Raw genomic sequence first — 22,938 nt, 5'->3', positions numbered from 1 at the left:
AGCTCAAGGCCGGAGCAGCGGCACTGTGAGAGGAAGTCAGGAGACTTAACCTCATTTTACTTGGGTGTTTGAAGTCATGGTGGAAGTCCCTGTGAGGTTAAACTTTATATTGTCTAAATAAAAGTGAGCCAAAAAGCCCTAAAACAGTATTTCCTTGCTGGACTGAACTCATTGGAAAGCACTACACCTTGAGTAAAACCCCATAATATCACACCCTTTACAGGTTGTCCCTCTTGCTCTGCTTCTAATGTTAAGAGGCATGGATTTACTGAATAGGATATTGACCAAAGAAAGTTAGATTTCTTTTAAATTCATATGTTAGTCTTCATTTATAAATCATACCTTTGCATACTGCAAGGTCATTGAAGAAGCAGCCTTTTCAACTATAAATTCATCTTCGCTCTTTACTACTGTTGCTCAGTTGCTCCGGTGTAACGTCATTCTAATTGCAATTAGCTCTACAGAGATGCACTGTAATTTACCATAACTGTGAGAAATATGTATGTTGCATAACCTACTTAACTTGTTGAAAACAATATCCTTTTCTGGGTCAAGCAGTTTTTCTGACCCATAATGAATACAGCAGTGGTAGACTGGACCATTAATATGACAACCACAAAGTTTTTCTCATATTTTTCTGAAAAAAAAAGCATAACTCTTCCTCAATAAAATAAATGTTTTATTGGGTAGCTAAAACTATAAGTACAAGATTAATGGCTCTTTCCTACCATAAAATAATGTTTTTTCTTTAGGTTGAATAAAAAAAGAGACATCCATTTATCATTATATTTGGTCTTGGCTATATACAGGGAAAGATGAGCACAACTATGTTTTCAAGAAAACCAAAGAGGGTAAAATATTTATTAGATTACCACACTCTTTGTGCCTCTTAAGCCCCGTACACACGTAGTGATTGTCCTCCGTAAATATTCAGCCACCGACCAATCGGCCGATTGTCGGCTTGTTAGTATGATGCTTCCGACAACTGACTGTGATTTTTCGGCCGAACAGAATCTGGCGTGCAGACTTTAAAATTTTTGTTGGCCAACACCAGAACGGCCGATTGTTCCTCAGTCAGTACAGAATTCGGCCGACAAACAGTAGATGAGCAAGACTGGGCATGCTCAGAGAAGAAAAAACACACGGAAAGTTAAGCATCACATGACATCACTTCTGCAGTCGGCTGTTGTTGGCCGACAAAATTCGTGTGCAGTCTTTATCACTTTTCAACCGACAGGACAGCACCGGACAAAAGACGGCCGATCGTTCGGCCGACAATCGGTGCGTGTGTACGGGGCTTTAGGGCCAATTTCTGCAGTCAGTTTATCCACCAACACTATCACTGGAGAAGATGTTTATGATGGCTCCCTTCCCTGGGTGAAGGCAGAATGTTATCGATGAGCATAGATTACAGGCTTACCAGTGGAACTTGAGAGAGAGCAGACAAGGTCAACTAAACTAAAAAAAAAGACATGGATGACCTCAGCTATGTGGAACTGAACTGAGAGGTGTTCAAAGAGTAAGTTCAATGTTTCACAAAAAAATAAAAAAGTTAACTAAATAAACTAAACAACAACACCTCCCAGTTCCTGCTGCACCTAGCTACTGTGATGGCCACGCCAGCTGCTGTAATAGTCCATGCACTGTACATTTAAAAGCCGGACTACACATCCCCAGAGTCTGCTAGCATCATAATGCTCACAATGACTAATGGTCATTGGTCAGCATGGCCACATAATTGGTCTGCCCAAAGAGAACGTTTGCTTTCTGGCAGTATATGATCCCTGAAGAAGTAGGCTCAGAAGAGATTTTTCAGGGAGCCAGCTGCAAGAACCTGGAAGAGATAATTAGCTTACAATCATGTCATTGAAGAACATGGAATTGCAAGGAGAGGTATGCAGAAGAGGAGTGGTTAATCCCTAAAGAACACTGCTGGATTTTATGTTTTTTTGGAGGAGGGGAAAATGAATTACAGTATTTCCCCTGCCTATTTACAGAACACATTGCATTATGGGAGAAAAATACTAGGAGTTTTTTAACCACTTAAGCCCCGGAGGATTTGGCTGCTAAAGGACCAGGGGTTTTTTTGCGATTTTTTACTGCGTGACTTTAACGGACAATTGCGCGGTCGTGCGACGCTGTACCTAAACGAATTTGGCGTCCTTTTTTTCCCACAAACAGAGCTTTCTTTTGGTGGTATTTGATCACCTGTGCGATTTTTTGATCACGCGCTATAAACAAAAAAAGAGCGTAAATTTTGCAAAAATAACAATATTTTTCACATTTTTTTATATGAAATTCCCCAAAAAAAAAAGTAAAAATCAAAATTTTTTAACATTTTTCGGCCAATTTGTTTTATGCTACCTATGTTTGGTAAAAAAAATCGCAAAAAGCGTATTTTGATTGGTTTGCGCAAAAGTTATCGCGTTTACTAACAAAGAGAAAGATTTTTGTCATTTTTGGTGTTTTTTTTTTTAACGCGTAATGGCGGCGATCTGCGATTTTTTTTTCGGTACTGCGACATTGCGGCGGACAGATCGGACCCTTGACTGACATTTTTGACACTTTTGGGGTTACCAGTGACATTACTGCAGTAATCAGTGCTATACATATGCACTGTTACTGCAAAAATGACACTGGCAGGGAAGGGGTTAACTTTATTGGGAAGGGAGGGGTTAAGTGTGTCCTAGGGGCGTGCTTTCTACTGTGTAGGGACATTGCTATTGGTGTAAAAGCAAAGATCAACCGTTCTACATAGTAGAACGGTCAGATCTTTACTTTTACACAGGGAGAACTGACAGGCAGCTTGTTTACACAAGCTGCTCTGTCTTTCTCCCTTCGTAGTGTGGCCGGCGGACATCGAGTCCGCCGGTCACACGCACTGACTTGCCTGTGAACGAGCCGCGGCGGGCGCGCGCCTCGGCAGGCGCGCGCCCGCTCGCTATAGGCTCGCAAGTCAGTGACAGGCGAGTGACGTACCGATACGTCACTCTGCCTGGCCGGGGCTGACCGCCGCAGTATATAGTCGTGCGGCGGTCGGCAACCGGTTAATGGCTAAGGGGACAGGAAGGGGAGAGCAAGTGGTGTGACTCCTTTAGAGTCACAGCCACTACTGCTAACCAATTGGAAGTTTATAGCAGTGGAGGGTCTCTGGCATCACTGCATTATATTACTGTAAATGCAAAGCAGCAGAATGTGTAATACACAATGCTACAGATACAATACACTAGTGTTAAATGAATCAAAAACATAACCCTCAGCTTTCAGGGTTAGATAAAGCATTGGGGTGCAGGATAGAAAGGGTTTCTAGGGATGGATATTTTTTATACAGTATAGTTACATTGGTCAAGCTTGTACCAATGTAATTATGTATATACCATACCTGGCCCCTGGAAGTGGAACATCACTGAAGTAGACATCACAACTCCAGTGATCTCCATTAGCTTTCATGTCCTGCACAGACTGACTGGCCTGCTGCATTCTGTACACAGGAGTTCGGCCATTCAAAGAATGTTTTTTTTCCTCTGAACAAATACAACACATTCTATAATTGGACAAGATGGGGAGGCAGGTCAGTGATGTCATGCTTTCCACCTTGTCCTATCATAGAATGATTTGCATTCATTCAGAAAATACTAAACAATCTTTAAATGGGGCTCATGCTTGATGCTCAGCACAACCCGGCAGATAATGAAGATCAGTGGAATAGTGGTGTCTTTCAGTGATTTCCAGCTTCCAAGAGCATGAGTCAAGTGTGGTTTTTGCATAGTTGCACTGGTCCAAACTGGACCAATGTAACTACCTATAAAATATCCATACCTGAAATTCATCTGTAAAGATTCATTTTAGGGTGAAATGTTAGAATTTGGATAGGGGAGGTCTGCTTTGGTATGTTATTGTGGGGAGAGCAATTAGGTTATCAAAAGAAATATAGCAGTTGGCTTATCAATCTAAGCAAGAAAATCAACAGAAGATTTACTATAGTTATCCATTTTAAATGGCTGTTGGCTTAAAATGGTCACCGCCAGACTCTAAAGCCTCGTACACACGCAACGATTATCGGCCGACCGATCGTCCGACTTTTGTCCAAGTTGTGTTTTGTTGGTTGGAATGTGCCTAGACAGCACACGAATTTTCTCAGCCAACAAAATTCTACTTCAGAAGTGATGTCATGTGTTGGTTTGTTTTCTTTGTGTTTTTTCTTCACTGAGCATGCCCAGACTTGCTCATCAGATTTTTCCCTGTCGAAATCTGTACTGACTGTACGAAAATCGGCCGTTGTGTTGACGGCCAACAAAAATTTTATAGTCTGCACACCAGATTTTTTTCGGCCGAAAAGTCGGAGTTGGTTGTCGGAAGCATCATACTAACAAGCCGAAAATCGGCAGATTGGACGTTGGCCGAAAATTCCCTGCCAATTTTCGACGCGTGTGCACGGGGCTTAAGATATATGCCAATTTCTGGTTTTAGTTAGCTAGACACCATTCTGGGAAGGCAATGCTGGAGCGATGTCCTGGCGTCACTGAGGTGTCTGATGATTTTATGATGATGTGTGTAGATGGTCTGCCCTCATTTTAAGATTATGTTAGCTTTCATGGGTGTGTCCTCTTGCCATCTTATTCAGTGACAAAACAATACGCTCAAAAACATGTTACTAAACCTAGCCCAGAGGAGTAATCTTCTTCTGATTGGTGGGTTCATTTGATAACCACTTAGGCCCCTTTCACCCTTGTGCGACTTGTCCAGCGATGTGAGACTGAAAAGTCGCATGACAAGTCGTACTCCATGATTGAGTACCGTTCATATCTGTAGGAATTCAAGTTGCAAATGACTTCAAAGTAGTCCCTGCACTACTACGGGCAGATTTTATTCCATTTTGAGGTCCATAGACATAGGCATTGCTTCAAGTCTAGAAAAAATCACGCAACGTTTAGGTCACACAAGTGTGAAAGGGTCCTTCTGTGTTTGCTGTTGTACTGCCTCCCTTGACCACCAAGTGGTACCCTATGACAATAATTTTTATCCTATGTTTATTCGGGAATTCTTCTGTAATATCTCATCTGTGTCTCAACTATGTTTTATATGGTAAATTAATTGTTTTTTAAGAGGATTCAGCTATGTTAGTTGGCCTGAAAACTTAAAATTCCTATGAGAGTCTGGCATTTTTCTAATTTGTGGCAAGAGCTCTTAGATGGAAACATTTTCCTACACATAATTGTAATTTCAGATATAGCAATTGAAACACATAAAAGAATTAGAACACTCTAAGCTATTATTTGAATATAGTTCCATCACAACACATATTTCTCTAACAATATTGATTATCAAACACAAGATGGTATTAAGAACCCTCTGTACTGGGCTATTTTTTAAGGATAAATATTTTTTTGTATCCAATTTTAATAGATACATTTGCAACATTGTGTTACCCTCTAAAGTCCTATATTTATATATATGTCCACGATAATTATAATATTTTGTCTGGTAAAATAATTCATAATCCATTGGCTTGTAAGAAGGCAAAGATAGATATATGTATGAACGCAGTGTCATGAATAGGGATGGCCTTGTGGTTTGCCTGGCAGTCGGGTCGCGGCAAACTTTGCTTGTTCGCAGCCCGCCCATTTTGCGAACACATGGCGTTGTTCACGGCGGCCATATTAGTTTACATTGGGGAGAACTTTGACCCATGACACAGCCATCAGGTGGAACGGGACAGACAATTGAAACATTGCAGCACATGGACATAACCTCTACCCTATAAATGACATTCTGCTTTTTGTCAGTGTAGGGAGAGGTCTGCTGTGTGCACCAGGAACAGATAGTCAGTGACACAAATCGCTCTGTTAAGATCCACAAAAGTCATTTAAAGGGCTGGTATTTGGTATAGGTCTACAGTCTCTTTTGTCAGTGTAGGGAGATGTTTGCTGTGTGCATCAGGGACAGATCGTCAGTGACACAAATCACTCTGTTAATGTCCACAAAAGTCCTTTTAAGGGCTGGTATTTGGTATAGGTGTACTGTCTCTTTTGTCAGTGTAGGGAGAGGTCTGCTGTGTGCACCAGGGACAGATTCGTCAGTGACACAAATCGCTCTGTTAGGGTCCACAAAAGTCATTTTAAGGGCTGGTATTTGGTATAGATGTACAGTCTCTTTTGTCAGTGTAGGGAGAGGTCTGCTGTGTGCACCAGGGACAGATTCGTCAGGGACACAAATCGCTCTGTTCAGGTCCACAAAAGTCATTTTAAGGACTGGTATTTGTTATAGGTGTGCAGTGCACTATATAGGTGTGTAATCCACTTATAATATACTTTGTAATAAAGAAAGCATATTATAGTGGATTTGTATTGTGCACTGTTCAGCTTTGTGACTGGTGTGTTAAGCGTTTCTGCAGCAATACTACAAACAGGGACAAAAACACTTTTAAAGTATTATAACTGGTGTGATAGACCAGTGGCCCCCCACTACCACATATTGAAGTGGGGTGTTATCTGAGTATACTTTTATAAGTGTATTTGTGTCCTGCAACAATATTGCCTCTTTTGCTGTGTTTACTCTGCTACACACAGTGCCAAACTCACTGGCCAATTTTTTGTACAACTGGTGTGAAAGACCAGTGGCCCCCCAAAACTACATATTGAAGTGGGGTGTTATATGAGTATACTTGTATAAGTGTATTTGTGTCCTGCAACAATATTGCCTCTATGGCTGTGTTTACTCTGCTACACACAGTGCCAAACTCACTGGTCAATGTTTTGTACAACTGGTGTGATAAACCAGCGGCTCCCCAATACCACATATTGAAGTGGGGTGTTATTTAACAGTATACTTTCTAAGAATGTATTTTAATCCTGCAAAAATTTGGCCTCTTTTGCTGCATTAACTGTGCTACACACAGTGACAACAGTTACTGGCCAATTATTTGTAGAACTGGTGTGATAAACCTGTGGCCCCCCAATACCACAGATTGAATCGGGGTGCTATATACCTTGTTCAACATATACTGCGCTTCTCTAGAGACTTTTGTCACAGGGTAATTTAAAAAATGACAGGCAGAGGAAGAGGCAGGCCCTTACGCAGGGGTGGTAGGGGTAGGGCAGTAGCAGTAGGCCGGAGCCAAAGTGTGACGTTTCAGAAGGTGCATTTGATTACATCAAAGGACGCACCAGACTTGGTTGAGTGGCTCACTCAGCCTTCCTCTTCTGCACCCTCCTCATCCTCTCTATGTGCACCCTCTTCACTCTCTGCTGTGTGCACCCCCAAAGACACCACCACCAACACCACTACCACCACCACCATATACCCTCCGCTTGAGTCACTGGAATTATTTTCCGATCCATCACAAGACATTTGCGATGCGCAGCCATTGTTGGCATCGGATCAGGAAGAGGAGGTAGCAACAGCCGCCACTCAGCAGTCTGACGACAGTACCCAGATCAGCCCAAGGAGCTTGGTCCCCGCTGTTGCTGCCTACTCCGAGATCCCGAATGTTAGTGGTGGGGAAGGTGATGTGGATGATGACGTGTCTATGGACGTCACAAGGGTGCCCACAAAAGAGGAAGAGGAGGGGAGTTCAGAGGGAGAGACGGACCAGCAGATAGGGAGGAGAAGCAGGCGGAACTTGCATTGCACAGGAGGGACAAAGCAGACTGCAAATGTATCAGGATCGAGCCATCAGCCATGTACGGTCACATCTGACGCTCCCAGGATGCCGGCACATGGCTCCGCAGTGTGGGCTTTTTTTAATGTGTCTGCTGCTGACAACAGTGTTGCCATCTGCAGCCTTTGCAGTCAACGCATAAGCCCAACACTCACCTAGGGACGACCGCCTTAAGAAGGCACCTGAACTCCCATCACCGAGCCCAGTGAGAGCAACGCGGTCAGAACCCACAAAGCCACACTCCAGGCTCTCACCGTCCAGCCTCTTCTTCTCCTTCTCCTCTCTCCTCACAATTGTCCTCCACTCCACCTTCCATCATGCTGTCCTCACGTTGTTCTGGAAAAAGGCAGGCTTCCGTGACCCAAATGTTGGAGTGTAAAAAAATGATGACGCCGGATAACCCTCTTGTCCAAAGTTTGACTGCTGGCTTGTCGGAACTGATAGCTCGCCAACTACTGCCATATCAACTGGTGGACTCGGAGGCCTTTCGGAAATCTGTGGCCATTGGAACACCACAATGGAAGGTCCCAGGCAGGAAATATTTGATTGACATTCCAGAGCTGTATAGCCATGTTCAGTGGCAAGTGAATGTATCTCTGGCACACAGTGTCGGTGCCAAGATACATCTGACCACAGACACATGGTCTAGCAAACACGGGCAGGGAAGGTATATCACTTTTACTGCCCACTGGGTGAACCTTCTGACGGCCGTCAAGCATGTAAACCTTGGCACCAGGGTAGGTTTGGTTTTACCGCCCCGGATTGCATGCAGGCCTGCCTCTTCTCCTCCTCCAACTCCATCCTCCCTCTCCTCCTCGGCGGACTCTTCCTTTTCCGCTGCTACCGTCTCTTCCGCTGACCTCCCAGAAGATTGTAGGGTGGAAAGGGTAGAGGAGAACTTCTGCCCGAGCTGCCTAGGTGGCTGGAGCGGAAGTGGGTGAGGGTACCTGTCAAATCTAGGTACCCGCTCCCCCCCCCAAAAAAAATGACATGCCAAATGTGGCATGTCAGGTGGTCAGGACTACTTAAAGCGGAAGTTCCACTTTTGAGTGGAACTCCACTTTAAATAACCATTTGAGTTAGTGCAATAGTTATAATCAATAAACAAAAAGTGAAAATATACATTACAATCCAAAAACATGCATTTCACAGTAGCACACTAAAGTACATCAACATGTGAGTGCACCCAAAAAAAATAAAAATAAAATGTTCATAAAAAAAAAGTTAATAAAAAATGTGAATCTCATACAAAAAACTTTAGAAATAAGTTCTTGTCCAACGTGATGAAAAAGGTGTAACAAACTAGTAATATAACACCAACAATCCTCCACCACAGTGATATGTGCCACTTCTGCTCCCTTAAGAAACAAGCTCACCAGATGCTGTTGCTATTCACTCTCGTGTCTAGCAAATATCGCTTATGTGATGTATTTGAGGAGCCGCTAATGCACACCTCACTCCATCCAGATACCACTTTAAATCTCCACATGTAGGCATAAAAGTGAAGACCCCCTGTGACGAAGTCGAAAATGATGAAACGCGCCGGGGCATAAGTACACGGCAACTGTATTCTGACGCCTCAACGTCAACTCAGTGCATGCAAATGAAGGGATGGCGAGATCGCAGCACTGTGTCACCCGGCATGTTTGAATTCATATATGAAGGCTTGCTTACTTTTAAATTGATAGACGTGCAGTAATTTTTAATAAATTGGTTAACTTAAGGTGTTCTTACACTATTGGACGCTCTGTCTTTTATCCCTACATGTGGAGACTTAAATTGGTATCTAGATGGAGTGAGGCTTGCATTAGAGGCTCTCCAAATACAACACATAAGTGATATGTGCCAGACACGAGAGTGAATGGCAACAGCATCTGGTGAGCTTGTTTCCTAAAGGAGCAGAAGTGGAACACATCACTGTGGTGGAGGATTGTTGGTGTTATATTACTAGTTCGTTACACCTTTTTCATCTCTTTGGTCAAGAACTTTCTTCTAAAATTTTTTGTATGAGATTCACATATTTTATGGACACTTTATTTTTATTTTTGAGTACTCTCACATGTTGATGTATTTTAGTGCACTACATGTTAAATGTATGTTTTTTGATTGTAATGTATATTTTCACTTTTTGTTTATATAGTTTATTCCTCTTATTTAGGAACACAGGTCTCTGTGTTCATTAAACAAGCCCATCCCCGACACAGTTAGAAAGCACCCCCTAGGGACACAGTTAACCCTTTGATTGCTCCTGGTGTTAACCCCTTCCCTGTCAGTGTCATTAGTACTGTAAAAGTGCATATTTTTAGCAATGATTACTTTAGTAATGTCACTGGTCCCCCAAAAGTGTCAAAAATGTCAGTTAGGTGTCTGATCTGTCCGCCACAATGTCGCAGTCCCACTAAAAATCACTCACCGCCACATTACATTTAAAAAAATAAAAAAAATAACATAAATCTTTCTCCTGGTTTGTAGACGGGATAACTTTTGCGCAAACCAATCAATATACACTTATTAGGATTTTTTTATTTACCAAAAAAATGTAGCAGAATACATATTGACCTAAAATTATGAAAAACTTTGATTTTAAAATTTTTCTTATTGGGAATGTTTTTATAGCAGAAAGTAAAAAATGTTGGGTTATCTTTTTTCAGAATTATCTCTCTTTTTTTGTTTATAGCGCAAGAAAAAAAAAATTTAAAATTGCAGAGGTGATCAAATACCACCAAAAGAAAGCTCTATTTGTGGGAAAAAAAATACATCAATTTTATTTGAATACAGCGTCGCACAACCATGCAAGTGTCAGTTAAAGTAATGCAGTACCGTATTGCAAAAAATGGCCTGGTCATTAAGGGGGTAAAACCTACCGGTCCAGAAGTGGTTAACCATCCCTCCCCATTATTCGGTGATTATGGCAGCCAAATCAAGAAATGTTTAGGCATTTAGAGTGACACAGAGTAGCTTTATGTAAACTGTTTGAAATGTGTATGTTTTTTGCTAGATCACTAAAAGCAATAATAAATGTATTTTAAACCTTGTAATGATGTGTTTTAACCTCTTCACGCGGACGGAACGCAAATATGTGGCCTCGTCTTCAGGGGGTTGTACTGGGGTGTTGTCTGCAGCTAGAGGCATCACCCTGACATTGTTGTTTAGAGCCGACGGTTGGCTTTCTTGTAATAGCAGCCACTCAGTTGTCATTACAAGGAACAGGAGGGGTGGACTTATGTGACTTGCCTGGGTCTCCCGTCCCACCAGGAGACCCGGGCAACCAGCTGGTGCATCCGCTGGCTGGCCAAAGAACCGAACAATGGATTCGGCTCTGATTGGGTCTCCGGTGTAAAAATCCAGAAGCTATGTCATGACATCACTTCCGGGCACTGGAGCCCTAAAGGCACCAGATTTTAAAAATAATGAAATCATTCAGAAAAGCCAAACTTGGTGTTTTGAATGCTTTTAAGTGCAGAGGAGGGTTTTGGGGTCTTTTAGACCCCAGATCCCTCCATTAAGAGTACCTGTCACTGCCTATTACTGTTTACATGGCTTTTTTATAATCCTGCATCTTCTGTTCTTTTCCTTGTACTGGGTGGATATGGAACATTACATAGTGTGCAAGGAAATCACAAAATCACCAGAACAGGCAATATTTCAAACCAAAAGAGCATATTTTCCAACACACCACTGATAGTCTGACATAATTAGCCACTCCAATACCAGGTGGGCACTTTCACCTCCTTGTTGCCCAGGCCAATTTTTAGCTTGCGCACTTTGAATGACAATTTCGCAATCATGCAACACTGTATGTACCCATATGACATTTTTAGCATTTTTCTGAAACAGATAGCACTTTCTTTTGGTGGTATTTAATCACTGCTGTTTTTTTTTTTGTTTTTGCTAAACAAATGACAAAAGACCAAAAATGTAAAAAAAAAAAAAAAAAAAAAGATGTTTTTCTTAGTCTTTTATAAAATTCTGCAAATAAGTATTTTTTCTTCTTCACAGATTTTGGCTGATTAGGCTGGACTGATGGGCACTGATTGGTTGCACTCATGTGCACTGATGAGGCTGCACTAATAGGTACTAATGAGGCAACACTGATGGGCACTGATAAGCTGCACTGACAGATATAGCTTTCTTTTGGTGGTGTTTAATCACCACTAGTTTTTGTGGAAAAAAGACCAAAAATGTTGGGGAAAAATGTTTTTCTTAGTTTCTCTGTTATACAATTTTCCAATTAAGTAATTTTCCTACTTCACTCATGGGCACTGATGAGTCTGCACTGATGGTCACTAATAACCTGCATTGTTGGGCACTGAAGAGGAGGCACTGATGAGGATACACTGATGAGTTGGCACTAATGGGCACTGATAATCTGCACTGATGGGCACTGATTATCAGGGCACTGATGCAGGAAATCAATGATCAAAGCCCTAATTATCAGTGTAAACAATATGCCGACAGCCTTGCCAGGTATCGGCTCTCCTTTCATCACATAGATACAGCGCGTGAGGAAAGGAATGCCGATAACGGGCAAGTCCATTTACATGTGATCAGCTTAGATTTGATACAGCTGATCACATGGTAAAAAGCCGATGTGATTGGCTCTATTTGTGAAAAAAAGGACATACATTTTATTTGGGTACAGCATTGCATGAACGTGCAATTGTCAGTTTAAAGCAGAGTTCCGCCCCTCTTAAAAAAAATAAAAGTCAGCAGCTACAAATACTGTAGCTGCTGACTTTTAAAAAGTAGAACTTACCTGTCCAGGGAGCCCACAATGTCGGCATCCGAAGCCGATTTACGTATCCAGAGTAAGGGAACCTGGCAGTGAAGCCTTCCCTACTGCGCTTTGCAATTGGCCCGGCGGAGGAAAAAGGAGGGGGCCGAACTTCTGAGGGATGGCGCCGCGGTGCTGTCTCCCAGGAAGTGGGGAAGGGTACCTGTCAAAAACAGGTATCCGTTCCCCCCTGAAAGGTGCCAAATGGGGCACCGGAGGGGGGGGGGAAGCAGATCAGCGGAGTTCCACTTTTAAGTGGAACTCCGCTTTAAGTAACGCAGCGCCATACCGCAAAAAAATGGCCTGGCCATGAGTGGGGGAGGTCAAGTGGATAAAATGCTATGGAAAATTTTGGATACTGAAGTTGTTCACTGTTTCACAGGCACACACAAGTTTAAGGCTTGACATGTTTGGTATCTGCCTACTCTATGCAATACCATATTTTATTTTTCCCACAAAAATTCAGTTTTTTTTTTTCCTGTTCAAGTGCACAAAAACGTGTGTAACATGAAGAAATGTAACTGCAACACTTTTATTCTACTACTCGGCTTTTGAGACAGTGTTCCAGATGATTAGCAAGCACAGAAAATGAACTAACATGTCTGGAATTTGAGGACAAACAATCCCATTTTAATCTTGAGTCAAAAATTGTAAACCTATCTTCTTGATAAAGTGGCTGTATATAAGAGTGGTGCTGATTGGACCTGTTGGCACCACTGAACATTACCAACACCTAGTTACACCCCAAACTTAAATTCAGGTAGATGAAAGGCTTCCTTACTAACACCCCTCTACTCCTCTTCTCTCCTGGACCACATTCATCAAACCCACCTACTTATGCTATATTTCATAGCCTGTCCAGGAGGATCTGGGATTGGAGGTGCCCTCCACCTTCACCGGTGAGATCTCGTAGCAATAAGACCTGATTTACACATACCCCCCCCCCCCCTCCCATCTGCCCCCTGTTTTTTTTTATCTTCTCTTTTTTTCCTCCCTACCCCTTTTTCTTTCCCACTGTTTACAGACCCCACCCCTGATAGAAGATTTACATTGGCTTGTGTGTAAAATCCCATTCTCGGCATTTATATTTGAGAGGGGAAGGGGAATAAGGAGTAAAGGAAACTTAAAAAGAGAGTAGGGAAGGAAGGAGGTAGGGTAGTTCAATGGAAAGACACCCCTTTTTTTTAATTTGTATTTTCATATGTATTGCAGATTTGAATCCATCACGTACCTGCTCAGTCACTATGCGTTATGACACTTATCCTGCTCGACACATGCTGTTTCCTATTTGGTGTTCGACATACAGAATGCCCTCCTCTTTCCTTTACTTTCATATCTTCACACACTACCGAATGTTCAATAAGCTTTAACTGTAATAATACTTAAGCTATTTTGTAAACTTTGTCAATTGTAACAATGTAAGATTATTAAATGATTCACTTTCATGTCGCTTGTACTTTAATCTTCTTTTCAATAAAACTTGTTTGGGAAAAAAAGAGTGGTGCTGATAAAACCTAGAATTGGTCACCAAAAAGAAAAGGGTAAAAAAAGTCATCAAACTATCTCAAATTCTTCTTTTTCTTGACAAATTTCAGTTTTCTGGAGTTTTTTATGTCGTAGGGAGTCCTAATTTTCTAGTGTTGATAACATATTTTGCCTCAAACTTTGTTTTATTACAGCAAACTAGTAAATAACTTGTTGCATTCTATAGTCACTATGTAACATTTTTCTTTTTCTTTTTTTACCCACAAGTACAAAGATTAAAAAAGAATTGGGTTTAAAAGAAAAAAGGAATACACTACCTTAGACAACATGTGAGGGTTCTTTAAAATATAGGACCTGAGCAGTTCAACTTTTCTTACATTATGGAGAATTTTCATGTTGTCACGAGAACCTTCAGTGTCTGTTGTAAAAAAAAAGCAAATGTCTGGAGGAGAATTAACATTCAAGCCTTTGATTCCTGTGTTTAATAGAGCTCTACTTCCAATCTCTAGCATGCCTGTAATTTAAGCCTTTGGAAAAGCTCTGGGAATCACTGCATTTAGGTGTCTTATTAAGTAGAAGAAATATGTTTTTATGGTTTTGAAATAGATTGAAAAAATGTATATACAAAATGGAACTGTGTTTCTAACTAGTGCTTTATGACCATGTAGGACCTGAGAAACTGGAGCTTTGATGCAGAGGGGTTTATTTACTAAAGGCAAATAGGCTGTTCACTTTGACAGGGAATTTTCTACTTTGCAAGATCATTTTCCGTTAGCTAAGTAAATGGGGTGAGGCTCTGGTCTGCCCTCATCAAATTATGTGCAAGCAAAAATGATCCGGCATTCTTTGCAAAGTGAATTTTACCTGAGAATACAAATACAATGCCAGGAGTAAAAGTATCAATAAAAAAAATGTTTTCAAGATAAATTTCAGGCATGATATATTTTTACATAGTTACATGTAATTATGTATATACCAAACCTGGCCGATCCCCCTGGAAGCTGGAAATCACTGAAGTAGACACTATTACTCCCGCGATAACCACTTGCATCTAGGTCCCATGCTAATCGGTTTGCCTAATGCGTTCTGAATACAGGAGGTCTGCCGCTTGGCACATTTGCCATTCAAGGAATACTTTGAATTTTCTGAATGAATGCAAATCATTTTCTGATTGGATGAGGTGGAGAGACAGGGCAGTGATGTCATGCTCTCCACCTCATCCAATCAAATAATGCTTTGCAGTCATTCTGAAAATGTAAATCCCACTCTGAATAGCATCCGTGCTGAGTGGCCAACCTCCTGTATTCCAAATGCATCAGTATGGGTGATGTGGAGCAAATTAATTCAGCTGTAGCTGTGTCTACTTCAGTGATTTCCAGTTTCCAAGGGCATTGGCCAGGTATGTTATATAAATAGTTACAAGATCAGAATCAACCAGGTACTTACTAACTATGCCAAAAATACTATTAACCATTTGACGACCAGCAACATGCTGGTACATCACTGAACTTCAGGTGGTTAAATGGTATTGTTTTTTAGAGCTGACGGTCGCCTCTCTCGTAAAAGTAATCCCAGTGACTAACTAGCCGCTGCGTTGCTTTTACAAGCAGCGGGAAAGGATGTCCTTCCCTCCCGCTGCCTTCCGTGGCTTTCACGGGCTCTCCCATTACACCAGAAGGCTCAATCGACCAGTCGGCGTTTCCGCCAGCTGATCACTGGACCAGACTGGAACAGCTCTGTTTATCTTTGTGATATAGGAAGCCGGAAGCGATGAGCTTATATCACTTCTAGTTTCCTTGGATGTAAACAGCACCATTTTAAAAATTAAAAGCATCTGATCACAGCAACGTTGACCCTAAGATCTCTCCATAAAGAGTACCTGAGGTATGTGAGGTATTATTGCAAACTTCAGATCATGGGCAGTAACTCTAGCACCAGACCTACTGTGTATATCTAAAGTGCTAACCTGTAAAGGCTTTTTTTTGGCGTCACCTATAGATAGTAAATTTTATGTCATTTGATGCCGTTGCACAGGTGTGCGCAATTTTAAAGTGTGACATGTTTGGTATCTTTTTACCCAACATAACATCATCTTTTAAATTTTACCAAACACTTGGTATTATATTGTGGTTTTGTGCATTAAAATTCAAAGAAGTGTATTTTTCCCAAAAAGTTGCATTACATAGCGTTATTGTGTAACATAAGCAGTGATTACCCACTTGTTATTATGAAAAGACTCCCGCTGTCTGTGCAGTTCTCTGGCTTCTACCACCCCCTGCTCTGCTGATAGGATGACATTGTTGGCTGGCTGGGATAGCCGGGAGAGGAGATGGTAGGCATGGCTGCATAGCATCCCCCTCCGTTGCGCACTCTGTATATCAGATCTATGTAAGTAGATCACTCTCTCTTTGCATATGGGATTCCTCTCTATATATCAGATCTCTCGCACCCTTCTCTCTTCTCTCTGTATATATGGGACCTCTGTATAGTATTTTTCTCTCTCACTATAAACAGGATCGCTCTGCATAGCAGATATATCAATGTACAGTATCTGATCCCTTTCTCTCTGCATTGTAGATTTCTCTGTATAGTAGATCTCTCCCACTCTCAGGGCCCCTGGGGCTATCTTTGTACCTCTAGGTTCTTGCCCCCTGCCGGTCATGTGTAGTCGCTCCGCAGCAACTGACTGGGCCTGGTGTGGCCTCTGAACGCTTCCCCCTGACTGTCAGTTTGGGCCCCACTTCTCAAACCTTCCATTCAGCAGTGGACAGCTAAGCCACCTGTGTGCAATTATCAGTACAAACTGTACTACTCTGGAGGGATCAGGGCTAGATGAACTGAGGGGGGGGGGTAATTTCTAATGACTCCTGCTGTGCAGATCTCCAGCTCCTCCTACCCCCTGCTCTGCTGATAGGATGACATCATTGGCGAGGCAGGGGAGCCATGAGAGTAGACAGGCATGGTTGCATAGCGGGTGGCCTGTGTTAAACCTCTCCGCTTACCCTATGCTGTGCGGCCCAGTCATCAACAGGCATCAGACCACTGCCCGGAGGTTGGACGCGATGGCCCTGGCTCAAAGGGCAAATTCCTGATCTGCCGGGCCTATCAACCCACCAATAGCAGATGAACTGGAGTAACAGAACACATGACATTAATCTCGACAGTATTTGTTGAACATATTGGACTGTAGTAAAGGGAATAGAATGTTAATAGCGGTATCATTCAGTAACACAAAATGAGTAGTGGTGTTCATACTTTTTACCTCAGTGAAAGGCCTTGCCAGGAACATACAGGGTGAGTGGGTATTGACGCTGCAAAGAGCAATAGTAAACAATATTCAGTGTAGCAAATATCCTCAATATTTAGCAGGTGGAATGCATCTATCTACCACGGCTCACCACTTTGGACCCCAACTAACCACTGGTAAGTGGGTAAATACTCAACAAAGTCTGCCGGTGGTTGTGCCCTTTATCCGTTATGGTAAACCACTCATCCTTCCAAGGAAGGTATTTGTAATCCACAGGGCAAAAATATCTTTGCAAAGAGTCAGATTTCCCCCTATAAATAAAACCTCACTAGCAGCAGAAGTGTCCCCCTAAAATACTTAAGTACAATTCAACACAGCAAAAAATGACCAAAGGCTTCTCACCATGACATACATGTGTCCTCACAGGCCAGCCTGTCCCAAATGGTTGTTCCTGCCAGCTGCATGGGAGCGGATGAAAGGTGTAGGGTGCACTGTCCAGGCTGAATGATGTAGTAGAATTTGGAACCACTATCTCTGTCTGCCACTTAGTCCCTGGTTGCCTCTTTACTACTGACAATATCTCTGGGGTGGGGAAATCAGGCCTTCTTGATTTAGCATGCATCCTCCTCCTTGGTGACCTTTTTGTCTTTCTAGAGCTGAGGGCAGCTTGATATCTCTGTCCTTACAGCTGTGTATCTCACTGGGGCTTGACTTCAACTACTCCCCTGGGCTTTTCTTTCTCAGCCTGCTGGACAGTTCTCTGAAGGTTCCCTTTAACCCAGCTTGCAGATTACACTCTCCTTCTCACCAGGCTCCCCCAGCAACAGCTTTCTCTTGTTCAGCCTGCTTTATCCGCTCCCTGGGTTCTCCTTCCTCTACCGAGTCTGGTGGCCAGGGCTGAAGTCCCATCTGGCCAATCACATTCCAGCTCCCCCCTGACCTGTCAATAAAACAGCTGAGGGATGCTTAAGCTGTGGTATGGTCACAAAGATACCTGAGCTTTGTGACTCCCACCACTGTCTGGGCTCAGATTCATTTTGTTTTTCACAATAAGACTGAGGGTTTTTTGAAATACAATCTACGTGTTTTAAATTACTATTAAGAATTTTCCAGTTCCTATTCAGAATTCTGTAGATCTTATTGTCTTCCACATTATATTGTATGATAAATGGTATATTACTGTCTTTCTCCCCCTATGTATGATCTCACATTTACTTTATTTTGATGACTTATATGTTCCACTGTACCCTTCAATTTTTTTTGGATGGTTTGCTATATATCAGTTTATACCCTTTTTGGAAAATCTGGCTATCAGGATGTTCCCTTGGGTCATATAGTCATCCATGTTAGAGCAATTTATTGCCAAATAACAAAATTGGCTGAAGGGTACATTTATCTTTCAAGTTGGATGGTGGCAGCTTTGAAAATGTAATTAAGAATTTCCTGAGGAGGGCCTGACGTGTTCTAGATTGAATTCCACTTCATGAGTTATGGAATAGCTCCAAATCCAAAATTATTAATATTTTTGACTTGGAGCTATTTCTATAACTCAAAAAAGGGCAATGACCATAGTGTTCCTAGACACTTCTCTCCTAAACATAATGAAAGGTTTGAAGAATGTGAGCAATCCCACTGTCCTTAAAGCATACCTAAACCCAAAAGCAAACATTTAATATATTGCAGCTTACCAATCCTAAAAGCCTAACTCCAGGTTAATTTTTACCTTAAATTGTTCACTTGGGCCCAGCTAACCAACACAAATTATTTAAATTGAAATTAAACAAGGAGTTAGGTTTGAAACGTGGTGGCTGCATATGTTTTCTTTTTTAAAGCTTTTCTTTCCTTCATTCTTTTTATGTTTACCAGACAGTAAGTCTGTTTTTTTCATCTTCCTTTAAAACTATGTACACACACATTTTGTTTTGTTTTTTGCATTCATCCAGCTGATTTAACAGAAAAAAAGTGACAGATCCCCACATCAAAACAAACGATGTTGATGTTGGGATCTCTCCCATTGAGACATTGTATTATGACAGGGGGACTATAAGGCTCCATTCACACCAGCGCGACTTGTCAGGCGACTTGTCAGCCTGACAAGTCGCGCTCCCTCGCAGTCCATTGACTGCTACAGGACCCGTTCTAATAGGAGCAACACAAGTCGCTCCGACTTGGAAAAAGGGTCCTGTACTACTTCGGGGCGACCTCGGAGCGACTTGCATAGACTTCCATTATGTGAAGTCTATGCAAGTCGCTCTGAAGTCGTGGTGCATGGGAATGCACAAGTCGCCCCCGAAGTAGTACAGTGTCGTACCGCCCCAGTGTGAACAGAGCCTAAGGAATAAAAATACTTTTCAATATGCAATACAACATTTCACCATAATTTACTTATGTTTTTACCTCACTCATAGTCTTATTTAGCATACCAGCATTAGCCTAATTTAAGGGCATGTCTACTTCTGCAGTTAAGTTTGAGAAAACCACACTATATGTTACCATTCACACAGCATACCTAAATATTCATTTTAAAATATTTCTTAATTTTTAAATGTTTTTAAGGAGAAGTGCTAGAACTAAGTTCGCCTGCTGGTGGCACTGTGGTGTTCTGGGCTGATTGCTGCATTTCCAGTGTCCACCATCAGGTGTCACCCAGAAGCCAAGAGGCTTGAGTGATCAGCTCCACCTGATTTCAGCTGCTAGGTTGCTATATAAGTCTGCTCCTGCTAACACACTTGCATCACTGTTTTGATTGCCTCCTTGCTGCCAGAGCCCTGTCCCTGTTATCCTGCTCCTGAGCTAGCCTTGCATCTTGTACCCATGAAGGTCACACTGAGAGCATGGGCAGCAGTGGAAAATATGGTTGGGAAAGGAGTCAAAGTAATTTCACCGCACGTGCCAATATGGAGGAACCCCTGTCTTCCACATTTTTCCTCTCATCTTGATCCGTGTATCTGGACTCAATATAATATAAAGACGGTGGGTGATATTGTGGGGGAAGGGGGAATCCTCCAATTTGAGATACTAAAAAATAGATTTAACCTTCCCAATTCTCATTTTTTTTCGATATTTACAACTTAGGCATGCTTGTCAGGCCCAATTTGATGCTACAGGGCTTCAGATCAAAATAGGAGAGATGGAATCTCTTCTTAGAAAATCTCCCTTGGCTAAACCATTATCTAATATCTATAAAAATCTGTTTAAGGATGGTTTGGAACCGGGCAGCGTGGGAGATATTGCTCCCACAATTAGATGGAGGGGACTGGGAGGAAGTATGGGATATTAATCTCTCCAGACTGGTCTCGTCTAGAGATCAGCTTATTCAATATAAATTTTTACATAGGGTCTATTATACACCAGCTAAGCTGGTGAAATTATATCACAGTCAGCCCCCAGATTGTTGGTGGTGTTCTGCCACCTATGCAGATTTCGATCATATTTTTGGGAGATGCGATGAAATTCAGGTTTTTTGGAGGGGAGTAATGGATGGCATAGCAGAGCTGCCAGATATTATAATGCAACCACGAGCAGAGATATGCCTTCTGGGATTAGTGGATGGTTTAGCCCATAAAATAAATAAATAAATAAAAAGCACACTCTTGACACTTCTTCTGTACTATGCAAGGAAATGAATAATACTTTCATGGAAAAAACCAAAACTTCCAACAGTACATGGCTGGAAAGGAATTATAAATAGGACACTCCCGCTTTATAAAACTACATACATAAATAGGGGCACATTGGAAAAGTTTAATGAGGTTTGGGGAAGTTGGGTCCGTAGTGTATCTACATTATCAGAAGAATTGGAAAATCCTTGAAGAGTAATAGAGGGTGGGGGGCTATTGGCCTACATGGGATGAAGGTATATAGATTTGGAAAATGGAAGGAAGAGAAGGAAAAGGGTAAAGTTATGCTTTAGTACCTAGAAGGGAAGGAAGGAAAAGGAAAGGGGAGATAAAAGTGAAATATATATTAAAAATAGTATATATATATTAAAAAATAGTATACTTTATTATTATTTTTTTCTCTCTTTTTTTTTTGGGGGTTGGGTTATGAATTGTTGAATGTATGTATTGGCTGGTTTCATTGGGGAATTGTATGTTTGTATTGTTATTATCTGTATTGAAATTAATAAAAAACAAGTTTAAATATAACAAAAAAAAACATTCCCATAGATACACTACTAAACCTTGAAGACAGCCTTCTTTTGTTTCACTGTAAATAAATGTCACTTAAGATATATACATTGTTGGGTCCAGTTTTATGTGTGCAGCTATATATACAGTATCCGGCTTCCCAGCTACTGAATACTGACCAGAGGATATCATTATTCATGGGGGGGGGGGTGTTGACTACCTTCCAAAATGGACACCTAATCGAGCAGCTCCGCAGGTCCGCTGTGAAATCCTCTTGCCACCGAGCCGCCCAAGCTCCTCCACTTCTCTCAGCCATCTCTCCTGCTCCCCCACACCCAGTGCCATGCCCTGGGTAGAAGGAAAGTCCCACAGCCCCTGAAGCTGTCGTTTTTTTTTCCCTCCAGTGCATAGGAGGCTAAAAAAAATGGCGGTGGCTTCCACTTGGCTTCAGCCGTTGCCGTATCACTACCGGCCCCCAGCAGCATTACTTCCACCTTGCAAAGTCCTGTTGAATCCAGGCCTCACAGGGATTCTGGTGGAACAGGGGAAGATGATGTTTCAGGACTCAGGAGGTGTCCCCTGAAGCTGCATCCTCCTCACAACCCTCACCCAAGCCTGATCCTATTGCTGCATTTCCTACAAGTGAACAGCCTGTATCTGATACTATGCTAAAAGACATGCTGCTTTCACTCAGAGCATCTCTACAGGCAATCATGACGCACTACATGCACTAGTCCAAATTAGAGTTGCAAGAGAACAAGTAGATAATGTGGAGTGCTCCATGTGCAATTTCACAGCTTGATGCACACACAGCTCAATCTGAAGACATCTCCTGGGTCAAAAAACTCATTTCCATTACAAGGGCTCTGAGGAATCACAGTATCCCATATAAATGGAAATACCTAGCCAAGCTTGAGGTTACCAAACAAGGTTTCAGGTCCTACATAATCTACACTTCCTACATAGTCTCCACTTCCTACATTGTCTCTCTGGAAGAAGGACTTGCTCTACTGCGATGATGGGATAAATTGCCAGATCCTCCTGTATATGAGCAACACCCAACTTCCATCCCCAAGTCAACTCCTGACTGGCAGTTTGTCTGTGCTCGGCAAGCCTCGTAAGAGGAATTGAGCTGGCTCATCACATCTACCTTGCACAATATGTGCATTGTACCTTTCCCGATGGTAATGGAGCTCCTCTACTCCTTCTTTGACCCCCAATATGTTTGGCAGTTTACACTGCTCAAGTCCTTCTTTGAGAATTGAAGGCCTCGCCTTTTTATTACATTTCTGTTTTGTTCCTCTCTGTTCCTTGTTTGAACCCTCTACCACCACCACAGTTACTCGGATTTTTGCACCCGGGCAAGTGCAATTGGACCTTTGTTCTATTTTAGGCAGTCTCTCCTTTTTGGCAACTGGATTACTTATAGCCTCCTGGATAATTTTTCTTCACTCACCATTGGTCCTTCAGATGCTTGCAGCACTTTTGTCGCCATTGCCTCAACTCTCTGGGAGCTCTACCCCATCAACCATCAAACCTGTTTACAATGGGACTTACATTTCTATCTATCAATGTCAAGGGACTCAACCTCCCCGCCAATGCCTCTCCATGTGGAACGAAGCTTTCAACCATGCCGCAGATG

This window comes from Pelophylax lessonae (genome assembly GCF_965119305.1).
Source record: "Pelophylax lessonae genome assembly, chromosome: 1".
NCBI classification, from domain to species: Eukaryota; Metazoa; Chordata; class Amphibia; order Anura; family Ranidae; genus Pelophylax; species Pelophylax lessonae.
This window is presented reverse-complemented; position numbering follows the sequence as displayed.